Source organism: Pelecanus crispus, chromosome 1, assembly GCF_030463565.1.
Source record: "Pelecanus crispus isolate bPelCri1 chromosome 1, bPelCri1.pri, whole genome shotgun sequence".
NCBI classification, from domain to species: Eukaryota; Metazoa; Chordata; class Aves; order Pelecaniformes; family Pelecanidae; genus Pelecanus; species Pelecanus crispus.
In genome coordinates, this window is record NC_134643.1 from 128,879,087 (window position 1) to 128,901,518 (window position 22,432).

A 22,432-nucleotide genomic window follows, 5' to 3' on the forward strand; every position below is an offset into this window, starting at 1 on the left:
ATTGCCTTTTGAAACATTGATAATATTTTTTTTTCTATTTCTATGGCATCAAATACAATACTTAATTTCCAAACTTAAAAGCTTCTTGTGCCAGCTAAATTGCATTCTGGCTCCTGTAGGAGCTTTGTTTTGAAGCTGCTTGTGCAAGTAAAGCATTGTGAAGCATATGCTTCAATGACTAACTGGTTTGTATATGAAACTGAAGGTAGAACAAACATTGGAAGTGATATACACATCTTTTTCTCTTTTCATGTTGTTACAGGAATTTCTAGTTAGGCTTTGAGACCCTCAGGTAGCCTGCAGACAATCAGAAAACCATGGGCTGCACAACGTATAGGAGTTGGAGGGAGAACACAGGAAGTGGAACTTTGTCTGAATACGGATGTTGAGCTAGGTACCCTATGGCCAGCTTATATAAATGAAAGGAAACGGGCATTTCTGTGGCAAATTTACCTTATTCTAAAATTGACATTTTCAGTGGCTCAGATGAATCTGACCTAGAAGGACACTTTTCCTCACTGTTTTTAAAGGCAGCCCAGGCCATGACTTGCTCACCTGTAGGTACTGAGGGTTGGGTGAGATTAATTCCGTGAAGCGTGTTTGAACTGCCAAGGGCATGAAGGACAAGAAAGTGATTTATCAAGGGCAAATCATGCTTGCCTGGCCTGTTCTCCATCATCTGATGAAATGACTGGCTATACAGAGAAGAGGAGGCTGGCGGAGTGGGCTCTTACGTGGGCTGAAAGCTGCCTGCACTGGCGGGCCCCAAGGGCAGCGATCGATGTCTTGTTGTCCAGCTGGCAGTGGTAACAAGCCGAGTACCTCAGGGACTGCTGCTGCATGAATATTGCTCAGTATCTTCATCAAAGACCTGTGTGATGGGCCAGAACGCAGCCCATTAACAAATCTGTGGGTGACACCACATCAGGAGAGACATTTGGCACACTAAAGTGCAGAGCTTTGATTCAAAGGCAAAGCTGGGGAAGTCAAGCGTTGCACGAAGAGCAATCTCGCAGAGTTCATCCAGGAGGAGCAGAAAGTCCGGTGCCTGGGGCAGGTTAACCCCGCAGGCAGGCACTGGCTGAGTAGCAGCTATGCTGGAAAGGGCATGGAGGCTACGGTGGACCTCAAATTGAATTGGAATGAACTCTCAACTGCAATTTCACTGCAGATGAAGGCAATCACATACTGAGGTTTCTTAGGAGGAGCACGGTCAGCAGTTATGGAAATTTGTGACCCACCTGTCTGTACTTAGAATCATAGAATCATAGAATGCTTTGGGTTGGAAGGGACCTTGAGAGATCATGGAGCCCAACCCCCCTGCAGTGAGCAGGGATTGAACCTGTGAACTTGGCGTTATTAGCACCATGCTCTAACCAACTGAGCTAACCCGCCTGGTCATAGAGCTGGTGAGGCCACACCCGGAATACTGTGACCACTTTTGGGCCCTCCGGTTCAAGAGGGAGGTGGAGAAATAGGAAAGGGTCCAGAGAAAAACACCTAAGCTGATTCGAGGCCGAAAGCATAGGACCTACAATGGGACCTGAGGTTGTTCAGCCTGGGGAAGAGGAGGCTGAGGGGCGATCTAAGGCAGCCTGCAACTACTTGAAGGGGAGTTACAGAGATGATGGAGCCAAAGCCTCCTCAACAAGAGGCAGCAGCCACAAGTTGTGGCTTGGGAGGGTCATGCTGGACGCTAGGAGAAGCTCTTCCCCCAGGAGGGTGTTGCAGCACTGGGACAAGTCACCTGGAGCGGGTGTGGGTTCTCCTTCCTCAGGGGTTACAAGATTTGGCTGAACACAGCCACAGCTGACCTGATCCAGCGTCGGTGACCAACCATCCTGCTGTGAGCAGAAGGCTCCAGTGGTCCCATCCAAGCAGCACACCTGTGGGACTGTGAAAGTGGGTGTTATCCCACTCAGCCCCTCAGTCTTTCTCCTGGGTTTAGTCTTGTGTTCCTGCACATCTCAACATACATCATAAATGCTCTTCTATGGCTGGTCTCTTCTTACTATTCACGCTGAGCAGGAAAAATAGATGCTGAGGGTATGTGGTACTGCAATCAATTCCAGTTTTTCACTTTAAAAAAAAGAAAGCAAATTTATTTATTACATCAGCACTGGAAAGACTAGAGACTTGCCAAATGTTTTTGTGATATTAGATGTGCTTTTAGAAAATTAAGATCCTTTGGTAGTTGACATACAGGAATTTGTGTACGTGTGTCATCTGCTTGGAGCTGTTGCAGCAAATTCTCAAATATGGAACAGCCAGAAAAATGCATTTCTTTTTTTTTTTTTTCTTTTTTAAATAGGCACTCCTACACTAATTTAAAAATAGTAAACTGGAGCAAGGTAAGTATCACAGAACCTGATGTGAAAAAGTACATTGATAGAAAATAAGGAATAGAATATGTGATGAAGATTGACATTACAAATGAAAAAGGAAGAGGAAAAAAATAACACAAAATAACAGAAGATGCAAAGCGATTAGGGAGCACTGAGAGAGAGACTGGAATGGAAAGTTGGTGACAGATGAGGTTGATAAGGCAAAGGGCCTAAAGGAATTCCTCGCCCCAGTAATCAGAGGCAGCAGAAGGCAACATCCCAGGAACTTCCTCAGGGAAGGAAGGAAATGTCAAAAGGTTTTACTCTTGCACTGGAGTGGATAATAAGGCAATTAGTACCATTAAAAGTTGTCAGCGCACCCAGACTGGAGTGATAAATCACATCCTAAGATCGTAAAGGGAGAGGGAGGTGCTGGAAAGCTTTTGTGGAGCAGTTGCAATAACTTACTGGAAAGGGAATTATTGAGAAGTTTACACCGAAAAATGAGAGGGAGCACTGCAGCCCTGGCATTTACAGATCTGTAAGCTTGACTTCACTTCTGCAGGAGAAACTAGATACCGGTGAGTCATGACTGTGTACGTTTGTAAGTGGCAATATTAATATATTGTTGTAACATACGTGCCATGGGAGAAGTACACATAATGCAAATGATTTGGAGTCTGTTGCACAAAAGATTGATGCAAATAATCTCCATTAACAGGATTTCTTAGTGCAAATCCTTTCTTGTCAATACGAGAAGAGGTCTTGGCAATGTTATGCTCATGATTTACCTTTCCAAAGGGTTTCTGATGTTCTTACAGTTTCGAATGTTGTTTTTCCCTACATTAATATACATTATAGAGGAGGTAACTGCTAACTTTTCACAAAGCTCTGTAAATATGTGAACTATGCAGTTTATCATCTGCAGGTTGAATAAGAAGGAAGAGGGATACAAATTCTCCATATGCTATACCTCCACACACCTTCCTTTGTCCAGTCTCTACACCTTTTTATTGCTGGATCTATTTTAGATAGGAATGTGATTCCTTCATGAAATAGTTTAACTGCTGTCAATAAAAATAAAATAAAAAATAATGGGCAAACTTGTCCACTTGGTATTACAGGCTGGTTAAATCCTGTGTTGCCCAGGGGAGCAAGACCCTGTTACCCGCATTTATCCCCAGGGGCTGGGAGCGTTGGGGGCTCCCCATGGGAGGGCGGCAGGGCAGGCCCTGGCAGCCCCGTCCCATCCCACCGCCCCAGCCCGGAGCAGCCGGGGGCACCGGGGCAGCCCCAGCCCCGGGCATCCAGCATATCCCTGGGTTGGGGACGTGGGCCCATGGGTGGGGGCCAGGATGAGCAGGGCCCGTGGCCGGGCAGGGCTGCACCACAGCTTGGGTGGGGACGGGGACGAGGGTCTGCAGCGGGCAGCAGCTCCCCAAAGAGGCTGCCCACAGCTCCTTCTCCCACAGCCCCCTTCCCAGCGCCGGCTCCAGGGTCAGGTCAGGGCTGCCCTCGGGCCCCGACCATCAGCCTGCATCTCCAGAGATGAAGAGGGGCTGAAGGAGTGAGACCAGGTAGGAAGAAGGTCACAAGCTCTGGAGAGAGTTTCATTTACCTTCTAGAGCTGCATGTAGTACCTTCTTCAGGAAGCACCAGCTGGATCTCTGCTGAAGGGGAAGAAAAGGAGATAAGGAAATGGGCTGGAAAAATCTGAAGCTCTCGGGAGCAGCCTCTGCAGAGAGCAGTTGAATAAACCAGTCCATCTCCAGCTGGCAGGAGGAATCGTCTGCCAGAAGCTGTCAGCCGAAGGGTGGCAAAGATGCTTTGCGGAGTGTTTCCACGGTGCCCAGCACCAGCAGCACTGCTCTGACTGGGCTGGCTTAAGAAAACCAGTGAGGCAAGAGCTGTGGGAGCAACAGACTGTGTTAGAATAACCACCACTGGGAAAGTGAGAGGAGCATTCAGGGACACAAAGGCATCCTTCAGGTCCTCCCCATCTACAGCGACCACCCTGCCCAGCATGCTTATGTAGCACCTGCCACGAGGGGTTTCTTCTCCAGCACTTGTGCAGGCCCAAATACTAAATGGTTGTCAATGGGACATGGTCACCACCGCAGGGTGGCCGACAGACCCTCATTAGATACCTGCAGTTGTTATGTGGTTCAGGCACGTGCCCAAGGCCAGGAGACCTCATGGGAGCAGTGTGCAGCTGCACTGCAGAGGCAAAAGAGCTGCCAAGGCCAACCTTGCCAGGATGCCTGGAGGTGTGGCCGCCCGGGGCTGGGACCTTGGGCAGCTCCCATCTGAGGAGGAGCTCCCCTCCTCCTCAGCTCCCCATGGACACCAGTTCATCCTCCAACAACGCCTCTGCTCTGCTTGGCAGATGCTGTGTGGGTTTGGGTGTCCAAACTCATCTTTGGCTGAATTTTAGGACTCGGGGAAGAATAAAGGCACAACGGAGTCCAGCTGGAATTAGCCTGCTGAGGGCCAGAAAATCTGGTAGTGACCCAGTGAGTGGCTCTGTGTGTGCGCGTGTGTGTGCGTCTAGGCAGGCACCACGTTCCTGGGGTTTGTGCACTGGTGCAGCAAGCATGACCCACCCGCATCCTTGCTTCACCTCGAGGTGTCACAATGAACACCTGCTTTTCCACGCCATGCTGCTCAGACAGGACATGGCAGTACCCCTGGTGCTGCTGCAGCAGCATCTCTCCATGCGTGGAACAGAACCCCTGAGGCTGGGAGGAACATCTGGGGCTCAAAGCGGGCTCACACACCTTTACTACAAGGGTCGATGGGTATTTCAAAAAGCCGGTTATCCCCGTGCACTGGGGATAATGACACGATCCAACCATCCCCTAATTTCTGACCAGCCCCGAAAGAGCCTCTCTCTTTTTTTTCTTTTTTAAAGGATTCACTATCTTTCCCTGCAGGTGTTTTCCCTCTTGAATTCTTGAGCTCTGCAAAAAGCCCGTCTCAGCATCCCTACCTCTGACTGTAATTTTACCTCTCTTATCTGCGTGCTGACTTTCTCATGGCTCTTTCTCAGCAGCCTGACTCAAGGTTACGCAGATGTGCCATATCAGAGCTGGACCTTGGGTTCTCGATACACAGGCAGCCGAGCTCCCTGGGGGGAGGTTACAGAGATAGGGGGGTACAGCACTGCACTGCCCGTGTTACAGTATGGGTATTTCAGTTCAGTATGGGTATATATGACCAAGCCTTCAACACCATGCTATACTCCTCAGGTCACATAATGGGTAGGCATTGCTTCAATTCCTATTGACTTGGGGGTGACAAGGCAGTGCCCACTTTTGCTCCTCTTTGCTATCATGTCCCACCGCTGAGGAGCTACATAACATGCAAAACTGGTGTTTTCTGAGTGAAACCTGAACACAAGCATTTCTACAAATGGCTAAAAGTGATACTGTTCCTATGCAATATGTATTATTCTCAGCTTTGGGGTTGAGTTTCTTCCAGCCTGCTCAGCGTCAGGAGACATGCAGTGTTGTTTGTTCCTTGCTTCTTCCTCAGACTGATCCCCTTCAAGATAATGAGCAGTGATGGACTTGGTCTCCCCAGCTCCATAATCTAAACTGGAACGGTAGTGTGAGGCACCCACAGGTTTTGCATTACTTTCCAAAAGCTGTCAGCGCTTCTTATGGATGAACGGCAGCAGTGCCAACTGATTCTGCATTTCAGACAGGGATCCTATTGCTTGACAAACACATTTCATTTTTTCAGAAAAGGCAAATCAAGCTTTATGCCAGATGTTTCTTTCTGAAGAGAGGACAAGACGTGGACACGGTCAGCCCGAGGTTCGCACCAGGAGCCAAATGTGCACAGCTGAAGTGGCAGCATCGGTCCTATACAGCTGAGAAAATGCTCCTGAGTGATTTCTAAAATCAGTGTATTTTGGTTTTGTTGATTATCTGCACTGCTCTTCTTAATCTCCAGCTTTGTAAGAAGTGGGAAGTCTATTGTGTTACTATCCAGATTACCTAATATAGCTTTCCTTGGCTCAGCAACTAGTCACTTAGGACACTGCAAGTTCAATAAGCGATCAGAGGCACCAGTCAGTTAAGGTCTCCAAACATTTTTGTTGGAACAAAATTGCAGACCTTTATCTCACTAGAAGGATTTACAGATTACACGTGACACTGCTAAATAACAGTATCAGTTTAATGTCTGACAGGTCGCCTCTCAGAGGACTAAAACCTGTGTTTGCAGAGGGATAGAGATGGTTATCAAATGATCATTCCTGTCTCTCTCTTTTATGAAAACTGCCTATTTTGTGGCCAAGTGGTACAAAAGCAAAATAATTTGGAAGACTTATTTTAAGGCCAAAACCAAGTTGTCAGAAAATCTGCCTCCCAGTCTTCCAGTACGTACAAGGTTGTTATAAAGAGGATTATGATCAACTGCTCATCACGTCCATCAAAAGAAGAACAAGAAGAAATCAGCTTAAACTGAAGTAAAGAAGATTCAGGCTAGGCAATAGAGAAAACTTCCTAATGACAGGAATCACGCAGCACTGGAAGACATAACCCAGGGATGTTTTGTTCAACTTTTCAAAGAGAAGATTAAGGAAACATCCAGCACTGATGGTTCAGAAATGCTCAGCCCTGTCTCAGTGCATGAGGCAGTAAGGGTTGGGAGGGTGTCCCTTCCAGCTGTGAATTCCTGTGACTTTGGGATGCGCTAATCTAATGCAGTGAGAGGCTTTTCAGGTAGCCTAGTGTTTCTGAGGGATTCATAGAGGCATAATGAGGCATTTTGCCCTCTTAAGCATCCAAAATTTCACCTGATGGACCTCGTTAGTAAAAAGTGCCATCCCTGCATGCATACTGTTTGTTCAGGATGATGTAGATCTGGATGCCACCTCATCTCTGGTGGAGAAACAGAGGGGGCAGGACTCAGGTGACTGAACAGGGGGTCCAGCGCCCTTGGGACACCTCAAGGTATCCCAGCCATCCATATGGGGTTTTGTGTCACCTCTACCAGCTATATATGGATGACCTGGATACTGTAGGGTGCTTCACATGGGGCAGGGTCCCTCTGTTTAGACAACCAAATCTTGGCCCCAAGAGATCCAGCTTGTCTCTACAGCTGGGGGTCTCACCCTCGCCTCTATACAGTTCCTGTTTGAAAACATACAACCAACTTCCATCTTGTCTTCTTCCCAAATGCAAAATGGCTGAGCCTGAAATGCTTTTTAAAAAGGGGGCTGGGTTATTTTTCCAAATACCATCATAGTTTCTCAAACCTCCTGTAAATTATCTGCAGCAAAATAGAGCAAACGTTGCACCCCGAGGAGTCTCTCAGCAGAGAGAGGAGTCACAGCCAGAACGACCACACTCCACATGGAATGACGTCCCTTCCCTTTCCCAGGACCTGGAGTTGATATGGTATGAATCTGAAAGGCAGATACTTTCTGTGCTCAGGTCTTGCTGGCAGCTTGGCCATGCAAAAAACTTCATGCTTTAAATTACCAGTGCCACCTTAACCATCTTCACCATGGCTGACCAAGCACTGAAAACATACAAAACTGTGGCCAGCCATAGCACAGGACAGAACATGACCCATTTTTCTTGGTTTTCTTGGGCTGACATCATGCTATGCGTGACTTGTCACTGGATGTGCAGACTTTAAAGGTGTGATTAGGGAACCTCCCCTCACCTTCATGTTCTCACCTAAGAGAGAAACTTGACAAAAAAATGGAAAATGTGATTACAAAAAAATGGAAAATGTGATTGCAAATGTATAGAAATTAGCAGAGGGATCCCAGGATCTGTTAGTTCCTGAACTTATTTAGAAAGATTTTTTTTTTAACTGCCTAATTTCAGTTTGATGGGTCCCTTTGAGAACTAAGCAGGTCATGTGGCTAAACTAAGCAAGAGCTTGTCTTCTTTATGAACTGCTTCTGAGTCATGTTTGTACTCAAAGGGAACAGTGTCATGCATTAATTGAGTCTCACTGGTTTAATTTCCGATTGACAAGTAAATAGTTCTGGTTCTTAAAAAATAACACAACAGAAAAAACTGTCAGTAATATTCAGGTGACAGTCTTCCCAGGTACATATTTTTCTTCTTTCCAGATCAGCACAAACTGCAAATGCAGTTGATATTGCATCATTCTGTTTCAATGGATGTTATTATAGTTCATTGTATTAATCTGATTACACTGAATTTTGGCTCTTGTTTACAGTTAAATTCAATTTACTTATTTAATACAGCTGCATGTTTAACACTTAATAAAGTTGCTAACCATTTCAGTGAATCTGATTTTGTCCCAAAGCAAAATTCATTAAATCTGCTGAGCTGCTGGGTGAGGAATCCAGAAGAAAAGCGGTATGGACACCGGTTAAGGGTCAGCCTTTCCCAGCTGTTTACAGATGCAGAAGAGAATTTAGGCCTGTTGATCTCTCCACAGGGAACAAGAAAGTTGGAGTGCTTACTTTCCTGATTATAGAAATTACAGAGAAATCAACCTCTCCTTTTGCCAGTTCTGAGATTGTGCTAGGGTGAAAGAGTCCTGGTGGGGGAAGACAGGAGGTAAAAGTGGATTGTGGCTGTAATCTTCTATGTGTAGATGTCAAACCATCACCCTAGCTGGGTAGCACAAACCAGCCCAGACCACTTTTGCCTCAGTTGCACACTTGCTTCTTGTTAGGACACTCACAGCACAGGGGAAATGCGTGAGATGGCAATCACCTGAACACAGAATTCTGTCAGAAGCCTGGTAGGTACTTCAGGAACAAAGGTATGTGCAGAGGAATGGGCCTCTCCGCTGGGGTGTTCAGCTCTGGAGGTCTGTGGGCTGAGAGAGAAAGTCTCCTGCTACCTGCACCCCCCCGCATCCTCTGCCCACCACAGCTGGGAGAAGACCCAGGGTGGTGGTGGACATATCCGCACCCGGAATACCTGGGGCTCTGCGCACATAAACCCCTTGCTAGAAAGCATGAGGTCCCATCTGTGCATGCACCCAACTGGCTGTTACGTTATTTCAATATGACATTGCACCTAGGAAAATGACTGCTTAGTTAATCGTGAATTTATTTATATCCCTGGGATAGGAATCTCACTGACTCCTATCAATAGAGTCCAACTATTTGAACAAAACGGAAAGTGGGAATGACCACAGTATACAGATCGCTGCTGCTTGACATTTGCCTGTCCCACTTGAGACAGCTGATGAAGAGAGAAGGGTTTGGAGGGGTCTAGCACTCGCCTTCCCACACCTACAGGGAGGTCACTGAGATGAGGGAGACAGGACCTTCACAGGGGTGCATGGCAGGATGGAGAGAGACAATGGGCATACACTGAAACAAGAGCGGTTCAGACCAGACATAAGAAAGAACTTGTTCCCCATGAGGACAAGCCCGAAGCGGAGCAGGTTGCCCAGAGAGGTTGTGCAAGCTCCATCAGCGGAGGTTTCCAAGTCCTGTCTTTCTGAAGCCATGAGCAAGATGGCTTAATCTCAGAACTGGTCCTTCTCTGAGGCCCTCAAGGTCCCTTCCAACCTGAGTTATCCTGTGATCCTATGATTACTTTAACACTCACTGCTGGCAATGCATCTCCCACAGGCGGGATCAGCCTGACTGGAGCTCTGCCCCGCAACCCTCCTCTCTGCTGCCATCTCCCCGTCCCAAGAAAACAAGTTACCCTCTGGCCAAGGGTACTCAGTGTTGTGTCACCTGTTGCAAGGCTGCTTGGAGGTTCTAGGTGAGCATTAACTCACCTAGAACAAGATATGGGACAAGATGTGAAAGGGGGAAAACATATGGCAGGCTAAATTTGAGCCTTGTAACTTCAGCACTGTAATATCCCCCTTTGGGAAAACACACAAACGTGCTTCTTCTGTGTTACGTGCCACATTGTGGGGCACAATTTGCAGGTCATCTGTGGATAATTCCCTCATGTCAGTGCAGTTGCACTACTCAGTATATAGTGGAACTGCTTTTGCAAAAATAACAGAATTGATTATTGGCAAAAATGCCGTTGATTAGGGATATTACTCATTCACTTCACAGTAGCAATGACAGAGTCTTGATGCCATTTAGGAATACATAACATTCATCTCAAATTGACTATGCTTTCATATCTTGTTTTCCTTGATCAGCAGACAATCAAAAAATAAGAATCCATTCCTAAGAAACTGTACATTTATAAAGTATTTTGCTTCACACAGAACACAATTTACTGATCTGTATGAATTGTGTTCTTGTAAATTACTCAAAACTGTCCAGTATCTGCGCTGATCATCGTAGCTTAGCTGTGATGACTACCAAGCACCAAAAATTTTTACATTTCCAAATCTATGACTATGATGAAGCAGGCACAGAACACAATTAACGTGTTCCTAATTTATTAAAGAAGGCGGCAGTTTCACTCATCTAAACATATCCTAAATGCATAGGTCTTAGAAAGATGGCGTCTCTCCCCACTTTTTCATAAAAAATAAAGTTCAGGAGAGAATCTTCTACTGCATCTCAAAGTCCCTTTTATGTTGTCTGTCCAGCCAGCATGGATCAGAAATGGCGCTGCATTTTCTTCTGTGCCCACATAGTGATAGTACATTTACGCAGAGACTGCATCCTTGTTCAGAAAAATAGTCCATTTAGTCCAGAATCTATACTTCCTCCTAAATGAGAAGGGGTCCTCTAAATAATCATCTGTATACCCATGACTAAAATATATATTGCTGTACAGAGTGATTTAGATCACACCTATGTAAGAAGCCTGGCATCTCCTATCTTTGTAACTGGCATATTTTTCAGTCTTTTTTTTTAGATCCTGTGTTAATATTAATACAACAATGAATTTTATAACATGGTGACTGGTATTTGCAGTATCTCTTTGTGATCTAGAAAAGAGGTGGGGGAGCAACATTTGAGGGTGACACAAAGTTATTTAGGTTAGGCTGAGCCAATGGAGAGAAACGAATTCCCAAAAGTTTTGTCCAGCCTGAGCACGTGGGCAGTGGGATGATAAAGCTATGTTGGTGCTTGTTAGTGCAAAATCATGTCCAGCAGATGGACTAACCTGAAGCACTCTGCACAGTGCTTGGTCCTAAATTACTGACAACAAAGTCAGGGAAACACTGGGACATTCACCTGGAAGCTCAGTGGAAACCAGCCATCAAATCACAAACAAGATGTTGGGGTACATAAGGAATGGAATGGAAAAAATACTCAATATTATGTCATTACAGTGCCATTAAGGTTTATTAATTCATCTGGAATATTGCATTTGGTTCTGGTCAGCCTAATGCTCTACAGAGACCTACTCAGACAAGTGAATTTAGCTTAAGGAGCTTACTCTCCCTGAGATCCCTCTGCAGACAAGAGCAAGATTTGGGCTCTCTCCTAGGAGGTGTTTCAAGCATTTGCAGTAGGTCACTGTTCTCCACCATCCTTCAGAATAACCTGGTTTTCTCCATTAAAACAGAGGGTAATGTTAGCCCTTTCTCTACCCAGACACACACAAATGTAAGGCACAGTTAATGAAAATTGTCAGCGAAATTGGGAAAAACCAAATTAAGACTGAGGAAGCTGTTTGATTTACATAGGAAGCAATCAGAAGCACTCAAGCTAAGGAAGTCAAGAGCAGGTAGAGCTGGCACTTCTCCCGACTTTTTCATAATAAGACAGCAAAACCCATCAGTGACATTGAGAGGCAGTGGGCGAGAGAGGAAGGCTGTTCCAGTCAATGAGGAGATGAAGCTTCATTGCCTCGACAGCCTTGCAGGATTAAAAAACCGTAATCCGCTCCACAGCTGACGAGACTACCAACAGTTATGCCAGCAGGGGTTAAAATGTGAGCAGTCTCAGGGCTTGGGTAGCTGTGCTTCAGATTACGACTTAACTTCTTAAGATAGAAGATGGTTTCTTGTATTTGTCCTTCTTCCACCAACAAGCAGTTTATTCACTGGTTACCCACTCATGCAGCTTCTGCACTTCTCCCTGAGGCATCTGGCACAGCTGCCCCCAGAGACAAAATATCCCACCCGCTGGATCGGTCCTTGTGAGCTCCTCAGCCATTTCCCAGCAAGTATACAGTTACTAGCTGCGCAGAAGGAAAAGAGACCACAGGGACAACCCTGAACGTGCACCTCAGAGCAAATGATGAGCCAGATTGCCGTGAGTGAAAGGCCACCCATTCCCTCACCTTTCCAGTGGAGTTCCTGCCAGACCTTTACTGCAGACAGACATCATCATATCCTGGGTGAAAAACAGTGCTGAAAGGGACTGCACACACTCATTTACAACATCCCACTGACCCTGGAGTGGATCAGCTGTACCTAAGCCATACCTAGCAGAAATCTGTCCAACCTGTTGTTCCAAGCACTGGAAGATGAGGATGCTCTCCTCAGCAGGGGTGTGACACTCTTCTTCGCCATCCTCAGCACTAGAACATTTTTCTGGTGTAACTGGATTACTTTTTGTCATGTTTTATCCACTATGGCCATTAGACATAGATAAAGAATCACAGCTTCAGAGAGATATTTTGAACCTTGGGCTTTCTTACATGCAGCATCTTTCCCCACATTTGGTGCTCTCCTTAAGGCATTGGCCCAAGCATCCCAGATGCAGAAGCACAGTGAGATGCTGTCAGCACTGGGAAGGTTGGCTCCCTCTTATCTGCAAGGCTTTTGGGGTCTTCTCCTTGGCCACACCTTTTCTTGACGTTCAGCTCAGAAGCACAGGATGCTCAAAGCTAGGCAGCAAACGGCCCCACCAGCCCCCAAGCGCTCCCTGCGTCCTCCCCTCCTTGCTGTGCATCCTCTTTTCTAAAATCATAGAATCATAGAATCGTTTAGGTTGGAAAAGACCTTTAAGATCATCCAGTCCAACCATTAACCTACACTACCAAGTCTACTCTAAGCCAATCAAGGGTAGACTAGACTAAACCATGTCCTGAAGTGCCACGTCTACCCATTTTTTGAACACTTCCAGGGACGGTGACTCCACCACCTCTCTGGGCAGCCTGTTCCAATGCTTGACCACCCTTTCCGTAAAGAAATTTTTCCTAATTTCCAACCTAAACCTCCCCTGGCACAGCTTAAGCCCATTTCCTCTCATCCTATCGCTAACTACTTGGGAGAAGAGCCCAACACCCACCTCACTACAACCTCCTTTCAGGTAGTTGTAGAGAGCGATAAGGTCTCCCCTCAGCCTCCTCTTCTCCAGGCTAAACAACCCCAGTTCCCTCAGCCGCTCCTCATAAGGCCTGTGCTCCAGACCCTTCACCAGCTTCGTTGCCCTTCTCTGAACACGCTCCAGCACCTCAATGTCTTTCTTGTAGTGAGGGGCCCAAAACTGGACACAGTATTCCAGGTGCGGCCTCAGCTGCTCTCGGCTGCGAGAGCCCTGCGAGAGCACACCCACCACTCCCGCCCCTCTCTCCCAGCTCCCTTCAGCCCTGTGCTCCCTGCATTTTACAGCTATTACAGACCGCACAGCCTTCAGCGTAGGCAGCTGCATAAGCACGGGTAGCGGGAAACAGAGGGGATCTCACATTTTGCCTCTGTTTCAAAGCCCCCTCCAAGCGTATTGTGGTAGGCCTGTCCAGTCCCCTTTTGGCCCCCAGCACACATGTGCACTCACACAACACCATGTGTGCAGCCCATATTGGTTCTCTTGTACCTACGCCTGTTTCCTTGTCATAAAAGGAAACTTGGTGGATTTGGAAATAGGCAAATCGTATCAAGCTGCATCTCATTTTTAAATTTCATGCAATTATAAATCCCTTGATTGGTTGTTTTAGTCTTTTCTCAGGAATTACAGGGATGGTGATTATTTCTAATTCCCCGGCTCCACAATTCCCTGCCCCTACATTTAACAGAAGCACTATGTTTGTCCTCTTCTAGTCTTCTTTAAAAAAGGCACTAAGCTTTCTAGGCTTCTCAGCATCATCTGCCAATGTTCCTACCCATGGAGTAATTCTTCCCTTGGTTTCCCTTTTTGTTACTATCAAAAATGCCCTTAAAATGCCTTATTAGTATAAGCAAAGAATAGGAGAAATATTTTATTTTGTGCTTTAGACTTTCTGATTTTGTCTCTGTATGCTCATGCTGAGGGTTTTTTTAACACTCATTTTTAGATATTTGACCTAGTTTCTATGTTCTGTACACTTCCTCCTTGCACTTGAGATCATTGAAGAGCTTGTGATTTCACAGATATCTCTTACTGCATTTTCTATCCTTTCTACACACCGGGATATTTTGTGATTCTGCTCCTAGTGTCTTTCGTTTATTTATATTTTTTATTTAATGACCCATCAGCTCTTTCTGGAGCTCTTTTCTTCCATAGAATTGATTCCCAGAGGAATTTGCCTGCTAATATCCTCTGTGTTCATTAAAGTCTGCTGCCTTCAAGTTCTTTGCCTTCAGGTTTCTGCTATCCTTCCTTCATTCCATGAGGCTTACAAATCCCATAACTCTCTCACAGACGTTGTCCTCCACCTTCACACTCCCCAGCTGTTCCTCTCACACGGCAGGAACTGACTCCAGGATCGCCACCTGGGAAGCTGCCTTCTGTACGGCTGCATGACAAAATGCCGGTGACACACTCGCCGAGCAGGCTGTGCCCTAGTTTATCATGTTCTTTGTAACTATCGGAGGAGTTAAAGAGCCCCGCAAAACAATCAGCCCTGATTTTTTTCAAATGATTCTGCTAGCTGCTCAAGAAAGAGCCTCATCTATCTGAGTTTCTTAGTTAGGGGAAAGAAGACGAGTGTAATGGATGTGATTTTTTACCGTATTATTTCTGCTGCTGTTTAGAGATCAGGTCTATCGCACTCTACACTTTGTCTGAGAAGAAATGTATGTATCTGCTTTTCCCTCACCAGTTCATATTTCTCCAGTTCACTGCTTTCCATTTCCTCCTCATGTACGCAGTCTCATGTAGACTCTGCAGAGCATCCTACTGGGAGGGGAGGGCAGAGCTCTAGCAGTCGCTGAACCTTCCCTGCTTGTGAGACGTGAGAGTTGCACAGAGAAGCTCCTCCACACAGGCGAGGCCTCTAAGGGAGATTACTTCACCCTTCCAGAAAGTCACATAAATTAGGCAGTAAGATGTTGCCCATGATTTGACTACAAGGACCATTTTATTCCCCATTTCTTTAATAGGCAGCTTTTCTTCTTGAACCTAGACAGTTTAAAATCTGGTGCTGAGACCACGCTGGATTACTCAGTTTAGTCTGATTTGATCTTGTCATCTTCATTATGAATTGACCCTACAATCTGAAACAGAAACATCATAGCTACATTAAATACCAATAAAATTATGTGCAAATACAAAGATTAACTCATTCTAACTTGACTTTTCACTGCACGATCCTGTCCTCCTCAACCACATAAAAATTATTCAGCCGCAAAAGGCCCTTGAGCATAACGTGACATTTACAGCATCTCTGAGCATTTCTTGTTTATTTCTCATAAATTTCCTTTGGTAATAACTTAGTCACTCAGCAGCATTCTACAGTATACACATACATTACATGATTATCTCATATTTTATACAACACATGTTAAAGTAATTAATTTTCCCAGGCAAATGTCATACCATTTAGTTCATCGTTAGGAGCCAAATATTTGTGCAACCATTTGTTACAAATATATGCATAACCACAGAACACTTCAGCTCTGTGGTATTTATTAAGTGTAATTTAAAGGGACACTGTCGAGGTTGTTAGAGTCTCAGCTTTCACATTAGTTTTTGTTCCACTTGAAATTCCCTTAAGGATTCAACCTCAACTCAGTTATTTATTTGTTAACTATCCTTGCTACAGCATTTAGCACACAAAAATAAGTATGGTCTCACTGTGGTGTGGAACGTGCTAGCGACCAGCTAATGTCATACCCTAGCATGACAGAAGGGTTTAACCTCTCATTTAAACCTTCCTTATCCTTTTCATTGACAAGATCTGGAGTTTGCCCCATCTGTAAGGTAGAACCATAGCAAATAAGAACAGGTACCTCCTTCATAAAAAGAACTGAGTTTAATCACAAGTTCAAACTGAACTTCAAGTTAAGACATTTCTTTCTGTGCTAACACAGGTTACCTCCAAACGAACAGACAAAATCCCATCAGGACGGCGGCTCTAATTTCAACAGATGAAAGACAAGTTAGCCATGCAGCATCAGGACCAGTTGCCTTGAAAAATACATTTTAAGGGCATGAAACCACCTCTAATAGATAGCAAAGTCTGCTTCTCCCATCCCCTAAATTAGGTCTTACCCATACTCCTCACACACTAACACAAAAGCCCTCCAAAGTACATTTAGAGAGAGGAAGAGCAGCACTGGAGCTGTGCAGTAAGAAATTGTGCTCAGAGACTCGACAGGCTGGACCAGGTGGCTCCATTCAAGCTAACAGCCCAATAAATCCCATTCCCCGCAGACCACTTACTCTTCAACATGTTCAATCAACAGGTTTGGAAAGGGGGACCCGACACTTTTCTCACTTATTTTGGTCTTTGATGAGAAAAGCAGCAGTGAAGAAAAGAAGCAGAACCAAAAGCGGTACAAGTGGGAATGAGAAGGGGTAGGAGGAAGCGCAAACCCAAGAAAGCAGAAAGACAGGAGAAAGAAATATTGAGAAGACACAGCAGAGCAACAGCAGAGATGAGAGTGACTGGAACAGTGCAGCACCTTGGTGAGACTTCTTTGAGATTGTTGTGAATAGCTACCTTTATTCAAGGAAGACACACTCACACTGGAACAGGCGGAGAGAAAAGCAGACCTGGGTGTTCAGAAGAAAGATGAGCTATCACACAAGCGGAGTGCCAAAAAGTCTGGTTTTCTAAACTTGGCAAAAAGCTGAAAGGAGATATGATTGCTATCTGCCACTATGTAAGCAGCAGGCATCAAACGGCAAAGAAGAGTCCCAGTATTCAAAGGACAATGCCAAAACAAGGATGAAAAGGATATGTTTCCCATGAATGCCTTTAGGCTGGAAGTTAGAATAAAGTCTTAATCAGCAGAGGGATTAGGTTTGGGGTAAACCTCAGTTCCTAACTGATTGATAATTGTCTGATTTCAGTCAGTTTTGAGAAGCTGGTATTGACCAAGACTTTTGATCCATACAGCTGTCCTCACTATCATTAAGACAGAGCTTGATTAATTTAAGAAGCAATTTCTGTTGCGGTGCCTGCAATTGCCAACGTGCAGGTCTCTCTGGCGGAGGGGATTACTGTCACTCCTGTTCTGTTATTATTCTGGCAGACTTCACCAGTTTTGAGACCAGTGCTTGGAAACCCAAAGTGTACTTGCTGCTTTGATATCTTACACTGCCTTAATTTTTTCTATGGACAATGTGCTATCATGTTTGAAGCAGAATGGATGAGTTCTCAAAGCAGCTTTGATCTGTCCTAGATCCTCAAAGCAGCCTGCAAGGATAGCTTGAAAGCTTTTTATTTAAAAGAAGTGGCATTTCCTCCCCTCTCATTTTAATTGAAATAGATGCTGAATGCAGGGCAAATTGTATTGTAAGCTTGATTGCAAAAAGCAAGTATACTTCTAAACCTGCCTTGATCAATAGCAGTTTCTGGTAATTGACTGTAATCTATCTATCTATTTATTGCCATGGAATTTTAAAAATTGTTGGGGGTTTTTTGTTGTTTTATCCAGCAGCTGAAAAGATTAAGCTGGAAAATGGAGGATGGGAGGAGAGGGAGGAATTGATCAGTCAGACAGCCTCAACCGATGGCGTATCCTCAAGGCAACTTGCAAGACTTGGAGAAATGCCGCCAGAATTTTCCTAGGCAGAAGGAAGCAGACTGGTAAGTCTGGCTGAACAGAGCCAGGGCTGGGGGTTGTGAGTGTCTTCCGCTGCCTCGTTGGCTGGATGGGAGAGCTTTGACAATGGGCACGGAGATTCAGGCTACAGGCGAGTTACACCACTGGTGGAAAGGAGGATAGATGTATGTCGACGCTTCTTCTGAGCCAAAGCCCTTGTTTTTCTCAGCAAGGCAGTATGAAAGCAAAAGGAGGAAAGTCAGGAAATGTTCGCGACGTGGATGGGTTCAGTCCCATTGACGTCCCAAACAGGTCAGGAGGAAAGGAAGGAAAACCAAATACAGTCAGGAGGGCACTAGCTGCCTCCCTTCTTTATTGCGGCCATGAGCGCGCCCCACCGTTCTGCAGCGTCTGACACTGTCCTCAGGTGCCTGGCTGCTGCGGTTGAGGCGATAGCGGCGTTTCCCTGACTTTTATGGGGCTGTCTGGGGGGGGGCGGCTGCCCTTTTAGGCTGCTCGCATTAGGGAGCCACCGCGCCCCCCTGCCACAGGGGCTTCGCGTTCCCAGGTGATTTGTCTTCACTCTGAAATAGATGTTATCTGGAGGGAGGAACGCGTGCTTCGCTCTTTGCGCAGGTGACGACGTAACTTGGAGGCCTCGACTGCATTCTGACGAATGGTTACGCTGCTGCCGAGTGCTGTATTCGTGCTTTCCTCCCGTTGGTTTGTTAGGTGCGCTACTTATCGTGGGTTTTTCCTACTCTTCCCAGCAACTACTGCGCGCGGCATTAAACGTGTGTCTATGGTTTAATTGCAAAAAATCTGCATTCCGCTTCTGAATTAAATTACAGGCTTTTCTGTCAGGTTCATTTTACTAGCATGGCTGCATCTCAAATCAGCCCACGTAAGGAGGGTGAAGAGGAACGGAACAGCTACTCCATACTGCAGATCTCACTGAATATATACAGCGGGGACAACTCAGAGGTATCTACCAGGCCCAGAATATTTCTTTTTCGTGTACTTTCAGAAGTGTGGGGGACTTAGTAAAGCAGCCCCTCCTATTCTCCCCAACTTCAATGACAGGGAAGTCAGGCTGATTGCAAACATCCCTGAAAAGCTCACACCTTATGTAAAAGAGCTGGGTATCAGATGAGTAGGAACTTCAAAATGCTTTAAACAGGCATGGCAAAGCGAAACACGCCCACCGAGCTTGTTCTGTGAGACAGCAAACTTCTTCCATCAAGTTTCCAGAGGCTGACGAATTTGTGAGCTGGTGTGATGGGGTGGGGACAGACAGGGAGGGAAACCAGCCCACTGTGCAGCCTCTAGCACACAGGCTGCACCAGGGAGGTTGAACAGGGCTACAACAGCTCCCACCCTTCTCCCTGCCCAACGCCTCGCTTCCCCAAAGGGCATGGCAGAGCTAGGCGAGGTGACTCATGTGCAAATGTGCCTTATTAGGACATGCTGAATTGGAGCAATTAGCTGTGGAAAGGTCATTCTGGCTAAGGAAACCTTCCAGTGAGACCAGGCGGGATGTAACTGCTTTCCTGTTCTCCTATCCCCTGTAGCATCGCCAGGTGAAAAAAGTTACGGGCCATGAGCTGTGGAAATTCATGCTTCATACCTTGCCTTCTTGGGGCAGCGGGCAGCTGCAGCAACAATGCCCCAAGCGCCCATGTGGTACGTGGCCAGCGCAGACCCGCGGCCACAAAAATGCCCAATTCTCCCTGCGTGTGTTGCCTGGAGCACTCCACGGCTGCAGCCAAAAATGGTGGTCTGAGCGTTGTTTTCTGGCCACTGAAGAAGTATCTATCTTCGTATGACCAGTGAAAACAAAATGAACGAGGTAATAAAAGACATGGGAAAACATAAGGAATCGATACTTCTAAGGATCACTCATTGATGGTTATCAGTTGATCCACACTGCACCACGATGAACAGCCACGCCAGGATTTGCCCTTTTTCCCCCTACACTAGCTAGCTACAGGTAGGGCTGTAGCTCTCTCCGTGTGTGTATCTGTGTTTGATTCCTCTAATCCTATCCCCTATGTGACTTCTGCGATGACTGTTTTTTGATATTTGATATCGATACATTGCATTTGGTATTTTTCTAAGACTGGCCTAAGGAAGAAGGTGTTAATAGGTAATAATTTTCCACTCTTAATTTCTGGTACCTAATTAAGTGTATGTCAGAATTCAACTTACGTTCAAGTTTTAGTGTACTTGCATGATGATCCACATAGGGCCACAATTCACTTTAAACTAGGCAGCCTGGGAACAACCTAATTTTGGACAGCCCAGCCTTAAAGTGGCCTGTAAAACCAGTCTCAGAAAGAGGATGAAGTAACACGTGTGACGGAAGCAGAGACAACTCTTTACAGTGAAGTGACACTAAATTATGCTGATTTTAGTAAAATTTTCCTGTCTCCTCTTCTTTCCAAACTTCCCTATTCTAAACTGACACAACTTGGAAGTGGAAGACCTGGTCTTCCACTCAGACAAATGGACTAACAAGAGCCTGGAGCCAATGGCATTTGGTCAGAATAAAAACCAGTATTTTTTTTAAAATGAAGCCTTTTCTGGAAAGTTTGCGTTGCTCAGAAGTTTACAATTTGAATACCCTTACTGATTTCAAGTTTGCTAGTAAAACTCAATCCCAATACAAAGAGGCTAGAATCTCTGTCTTTTTATCACAAAACCAGTATTTTCCATGTTTTCCCCAGCTTTAGCCTCCTTCCTGCTTTCTACCTCCTTTGAACTGTACAACTAATGCAGTCTTACGTACATTCACCATTATCTGTACTGTCAGAATATACAGTTAATTTAGTACTGCAAACTGCTTGCCTTTGTTGTCATTAGCAATCTTCATTTAATAAAAAGCTTTTACCAAAAATGGTTTTCCTGTAGTACTTTTATTTTTCCCAGAAAAGGCATTAAAATTAATTTGTTTTCACTTGGTCTGTATTCTTGAGTGAATATAGCAAGGAACAAAAAAGATAAACACGTGAGAGAAACCCCAAAGAGAAGGTAATGTAGAAAGAAACAGTTCTGTTCTGAAGTAGAATATATTCTCTTTTTTTTTTTTTTTCCCCACTTTTGAAAGAAAAAAAGTGCTTGAAGACTGGTAGAAAACATCACATTGCAGCTGTGCTTTTGGTCTACGAGGAAGACGCTCCCTTTCTCCACAGCTCCCTGCGGCTTCTTTCCTGGGTTAGGCAGAAGATAATCCTATGCAGAAAGATTTGACCTGAAGGTTAGGGACGATTCACGGGATTTTCTGCTGGAAATGCATTGGACCCTCTACTGATGCCGTGCACTTCACTAACCTTCCTAAAGAAGTGCTGTTGTTTCCCTTGCATGTTTTTCACATACAGCCTCTGCCCGTTCTGCCTGAAACCTTGGAGCAACAGTTTATTATCGGTATCAGAAGAGTATTAAGACATTTCAGCTGCCCCGCTGTGTAATGAGCCACAAAAACTAAACAGGAGATACCAATTCTGGAAGATAAATGAAGTGAAAAGAGACACTAGTTCTTCACTATTGTATTTTGACAATGGTTACTACCCCAAATGAGAAGTTGTGCCATTAGTTGCAGGGGCCCTGCGGGAATTCTGCACAAAGCCGCAGCTAGGCTGGTTCACTAATCTCAGAGAGACACATTGGCACATACACGTTATTGGATCCACTTTCTGAAGTTCTTTGCTCTCTAATGACAGCTGCCAAAACTGAAAGGTATGAGTATGCCAGCTGTCTCCTGGCCAATGTTTGTCAGGTACATAAAGCCATATTGAAAGGATATTGGGGGATCACATGAGCGTGGAAAGAACGACGGGCAATGCTGAAGAGCTTCACTACTGAAGTACGGCAGTGTTGCATGCCCTGCAACAACCCTTTCAGAATTTGCACAGCTTCCCTTCCCTTTCCCTTTCCCTTTCCCTTTCCCTTTCCCTTTCCCTTTCCCTTTCCCTTTCCCTTTCCCTTTCCCTTTCCCTTTCCCTTTCCCTTTCCCTTTCCCTTTCCCTTTCCCTTTCCCTTTCCCTTTCCCTTTCCCTTCCCTTCCCTTCCCTTCCCTTCCCTTCCCTTCCCTTCCCTTCGTCAAACTTTTGACAAAAAATAAAAAATGAAATAATTTTCCCTGAAATTACAGTTTTTGAAATCAGAAGATTTTGGCCAAATACCCATTTGGATAGCGAATGCTGCACAAGCACTGCATGGGAGCTGTTCGGGGAGCACCTCCTAGACTCATTCAGGCTGAACACATCGCCCATGCTGTTCCACGAGCCTCTGTTTCAGGGAGGAGAGATGATATGTTATGGGAATTTCACGGTCTGATGCATCATAGAGTATGAAATATGGCAGGGGAG